At 35.9% G+C, this 5,443-nt stretch overlaps 1 pseudogene; it reads right to left on the bottom strand.

Annotated features, from left to right (window-relative positions):
* Positions 1-5,153: 5,153 nt before the first annotated feature.
* Positions 5,154-5,443, bottom strand: part of LOC105480818 (tropomyosin beta chain pseudogene) — a 1,220-nt pseudogene continuing 930 nt past the window's right edge.

Here is a 5,443-nt window from a genome sequence, read left to right as displayed (position 1 = left end):
AACATTTTGGGAATCTTCTTGTTGAGAAAATGGAGGACTCATATTCTGGGCCACTGTCTGTCTGTTCTAGCATATATAGTAAAGAGTATTAAAAGATTAGCCCCAATCATGGCAGTAACATTTCAAAAAAGATCAAGTCCCTTTAAAAAGTAATCAGTCTGATATTTTGAACTGGAATATGCATATCTTTTATCATGGGGATTCCTTTTTTTTTTAAAAATTCAACATTATCTCATTCTATTGATCTTTGAAGCTATTAAATTTTGCTTCCTCAATTACCATCTTTCTCCTATCTCAGCCCACCGACTTTGCACACACTCCCTAAACACACACACATATTTTTTCATTCTATAAAAATAAATCACTCTATAACTTCTATGTTGGTTTATTTCATGATAGAGTATTATTCATAAATTCCTGTTTAGTGTATTCTATGGACCAGTCACTGTTTTAAGAACCTTATGATCATCCTGTTTAATCCTCACAACCACTTTCTCAGATAGACACTACTGTTATCCCATTTAAAACAAGAATAATTGAGGCACAAAGAAGTAAAGCAATTTTCTCTAGGTCATATAGCCAATAAGCAGGAGAGCCAGTATTTGAATTTAGAGTCTGACTTCAAAATCTCAGGCCTAACCACAATGCTATACCCCTCCACTGGCTAGGGAGTCTTTTTTATGTTTATTTAGTAATGAAACAACTTTTAAATTACAAAAACAGCACATGCTAAATGTTAAAAAGCAACAGTAAAATTCCTAAATTTTTAAAACCTCAAACAATGGTAAAATACAAGTTGAGAATGAAGGTCCCTCTTCCCCCTACCAATTTCCATAGAGATGACTATTATTAAAAGTTTGTGTTTAGCCAGGGGTGATGGTATGCACCTACAGTCCCAGCTACTCAGGAGGCTCAGGAAGATCACTTGAGCTCAGGAGTTTGAAACCAGTCTGGGCAACATAGAGAGATTCTGTCTTAATTTTTTAAAAAAGTTTGTTGAATATTATTTCTAATTATGTAGACATAGATATAAAATATATATTAATGACATCACAGTAAACATATTCTTCTGTAAGTCATGACTGATTCATTTATATGTCATGCATGTCTTTCTATGAAAAGATGTGTGATTCTGCCTTAATTTTATTGGTTCCATAGTATGGATGTAGCATCATTTCTGTAGTCATTCCACTATTCATGGCCATTTAGATTATATTCATGGGAATATAGGAAACTATGGAAATGAATATCCTAGACTTTATCATCTCTGTGAATGTCAATTCCATTTTTCTCCAGTTCAGGCTTAATCTTGATATTGCTCTTGATGCCTCTTTTTCTCTAATATCCACATAAAATCCATCAGCATATCCCATTGATTCTATTTTTAAATATATGCAGAGACATTGGTCATTTTGGTCATTTCTAATCACCTCTTCTCACTATCATCAAATCCATTACTTCTTATCTGAACTATTGTCATTACCTTGTAACTTGTTTTTCTACTTGCCAATAGCAGCCAAGAGTGATCTTTTAAAAACTCAATCAGATAAAAATTGCTCTACTCAAAGACTCTCCATCTAAGTCACTAACAGTCAAAGTACATGCCATGATCTTTAAGACCCTCCCTGAGCCAGCATCCTACTACTTTTCCAACCTTGACTTCTACTGCATTTCCGTGTATTGACATTACACCAGTCACATTAAAATATCTGCTATTTCTTAAATATAATAAGCACAATTTCTCCTTAAGATATTTGAATTTGTTCCCACTGCCTACAATCCTTTGACCCATTCTTCCCCCATATTTGCTTGACTGACTTCTTCATTTCTCTTTTAGGTCTCTGTTCAAATGCGATCACATCTTATTTGTTGAATGAGTGTTTAGTGAATGAATATATCTTTACCCAACTGAATAAATATTTCTGGAGAATAAATTTCTAGAAGTGAAACTGCTTACTTATTTCAAATCCTTCATTATTCCAGTCCTCCGTCTTATATCCTTGCCTATTTTATTTTAGTATTCTCATGCTCCTCTTCAAAATGCTTCTGTGTTCCTGTCTGCTGTTTCTACTGTGGAAGGCTGGCTGGCTTTCTCTCTCTCCTGGGAGCTCTGGAAGAAATGGAGACACTAGGCAGCTGGTCTGATTCTCGTGGGCCACTTTGCAAGGCTGTGATTTCAAGAGTGACCTTGGGGTGTGACTGAGTTGTCATTAAACAATTTAATAGATGAAAGAATCCCCTCTTCATACTTCAGCCACACTTACTGCTTTCCAAATATCTGGCACCATGTTGTAAACACTCAGTATTGTAAAGAAAAGATTTAAAAAAGAAATCTGTCTTATCATATTGGTTTAAAATATAGAGGATGTATATTGAAATTAGAACAAGTCAGAGAAATCCTGGAGTTTTAGTCATGAAATAAAACTTTTGTCCATATGTATCTTTAAAATATTATGGCATTTTTGTTCACCCTTACCACATTCCATTTGAGAAAATCATATGATTACTGTTGATGACAAAGCGATTTATGATTTCCATGATTTCCTGGATAACTAGGATAAGAATGAGTAATTAGAGTAAAAAAATTATGGACCTTTGGAACTAGGAGAGCTTATTTGTTTATTCCCCTAATTTTCTACAAAAAAGGAAACAGACTACTGTAGAGGTTGGTTGACTCATTCAAGCTCACACAGCTAGTTAATGGTACAGGTGGGTCCTCTGACTCCAAAAATAGTGCTTAGTAGCATCCATGGAACAGTGTCTGTGAACCAAACCTTGTGCTAAGTTCTACCTGCTAGATAATTCCTGTTCCTTCCAATTGTCCTGACACCCTGCAGTTTAGTTAGATTATGTGATTTGGCCTCATATTTCTTCTGGAGCTAGTTGGATAAGGATCACCCTATTAGGGTGCTTAATTTTGTGCTAATGATCCTTCTTTCTGTCTGAAGTCTTCAGGTTACAGTTTTTTCAAAGAAACTCTGTGCTGCTTGTCCTTTTCCTCTTGCTGCATGATGTGCACATCGGTGCCTCCTGCAGCCTTCCACTTGTTAATTGCCTCTCCTTCCTAATGAAGCCTGTATCAGCTCCAGTGCTAATTGAACTTCGTCCTTCATTCAGACTGTGTTATTAAACAAATAGTCACAGTGTTTGGTCTCACTTTAATAGGAGCATTGATGTTTGCTTAACATCAAAAACTTATTAGTAATCCATTGAAAAGGCAATTAATGGAGGACATGTGGGTAAGGAAATTGAACTAGTCTGCACCACAGGACAAAGAATGGCAAAGACACTCTGGTTTTCTAAGGTTTAACTGTCTGTATCCTGGTAGTTGCAAAATGATTGTTAGATTCTTGACTCTTAACCCAAATCAATGAATTTATCATTTATGTAAAGTAGCACTTACATGTCTAATATCAAAGCGAAGGATAAGCTGGCTTACCTGTCTCTGAAGTTTTCAATCATTCTCCCTCTCTCTTTATAACATTTTCCCCAAGTTTTTTAGCAGGACTTATCTTGGTGGTTGCAGAAAACATGAACAGGTGAAAAGAAGGTAATGTGTCACTTGCAGTCTTCCCACCTATAGCTAACCACTGATAAGCTTTGGTGTGTATTCTTTGTTCCTTGGTGCTACATTCTAACACACACAGAGAGGCACAAAATTGGATTACATATCATATTGACCTGTTGTTTATTTTTTAATTGGTCATATGTTGTAAGTATCCATCCTGGACAATAAATAGAGACCTATGTCATCATAGTCAACGGCTTTGATATAATCTCTTGGTTGGATAGGCTGTAATTTATTTCATCATGTTGTAAGAGGTTTAGAAACAAGTGTCTCTTACTCAATTGTTTACATAGCCTTAAGTTGACTTTATTATTTGAATGAGTAATAGTAATACTAGAAAATAGTAACACTAGAAAAAGAAAATTGATAGACTACTCTGTTATAAAATAACTGTCCTCTGTTTTGTGAGAATATGCAACGTTTGGTATTATCAGGGTACAAATTTATAGGCTATGTAACAACTTTTCTGAGTATCCAATTTTCTTTACTTGCAATTTCACCAAAAAATTATTAAGAAATAACAGGAGGTTGTTCATGAACTATTTTTAAGATAATGGCTTAAGGTGGGATTTTTTCTCTACCTGTATACTCATGAGGATAAATGATACTTGGGTTCAAAGGAGAAACAAACTAAAAACATGAATCTAATGGCATCTGGCAGTGGAGTAAAGCAGAGCAGATCAAATTCTCTTTACAAACCACATTAAATAGATATGAAAGGAGAAGAAGTAATAACGGGGTCACTCCATTTGTTCCACGGACCTGGGATATAATGTGAAACTTCCATCTGTGTTAATGAGTCATGCATGGCTGGGTCCCCAGGCAACACTTAGTAAACGAATGGTGTTATTGCCTGGCAGGGACCCTTTTAGAAAGTGCTGTTGTTGCGCGAACCTAAATATATATATATACACACATATATATGTATGTATTCTGGTTTAGCTAGGATTATGATGCATAAAATGTTGGTAATAGGTTTAAAAGATTAGCATAGACCAGCTTTCCATGAGATTGTTCTTTATATAAAAAAGTTAAATGCTATTTCTAATGTCATCATAAAAGTCAGGCTGGAGGATTATCGATTTTTGGAGGCTTTTACTAGATAGCTTGATAATTGACTCTCTCAAGTTTTAACACTTGGCCCTGGGTTTGCTGTTTACCTTGCTCAAGCAATTTGGTGTAATTAATTTTTATAGCTGTATTTGCTTTTAGGGTTTATATTTTGATGGAAAGCTATCTCTAGTCAAAACCTCATAGAATTACTTTTTTCTTTGAATTAAAACACAATTGTTTAAAATAAGAGTGTCATCTATAAAATTAAATAGAGAGTAAAATGCAAAATCTTTTAACATCTTTACAACTACATCAGATAGACATGTCTGCGGATAAGGATTGAAAAGAAACAAAACTGAACGCAGTTAATGTGTTAGGTAGTAGAATTGATCCATGTTTTTAGTAAAGAATAAGTAAACATAAGGGAAAAAGAGCATGAGGTGAGTTGTTGTTTGGCTGGTAACGTCAGTTTTGACAGTTTTATTCGGTTGGGGCCGCAACTATAGCTTGGCTGCGGGCAGGACACCGGCCCTCACAGGTTGCTGAGTTCCAGCAGGGTCTGGTCCAAGATCTGATGAATCTCCACGTTCTCCTCCTTGGCACTGGCCAACGTCTCTTCTAGGTCATCGGTGGTTTTCTCCAACTTTGCCACAGACCTTTTGACAAACTCTGCTCTGGTCTCAGCCTCCTTCAGCTTCTCCTCCAGCAGTTTCATCTCCTCTTCATATTTATCTTCTTTGGTGGAAGACTCCTCCTCTGAGGCCATCAGGGACTTGAGGGTCTGGTCCATGGTTTCAAGTTTCTCCTCCAACTGTCTGGCTC

The sequence above is a fragment of the Macaca nemestrina genome, chromosome 6, assembly GCF_043159975.1.
Source record: "Macaca nemestrina isolate mMacNem1 chromosome 6, mMacNem.hap1, whole genome shotgun sequence".
Lineage (NCBI taxonomy): Eukaryota > Metazoa > Chordata > Mammalia > Primates > Cercopithecidae > Macaca > Macaca nemestrina.
The sequence above is the reverse complement of the archived record's forward strand: the minus strand, read 5'-3'. Positions and strand labels throughout refer to the sequence as shown.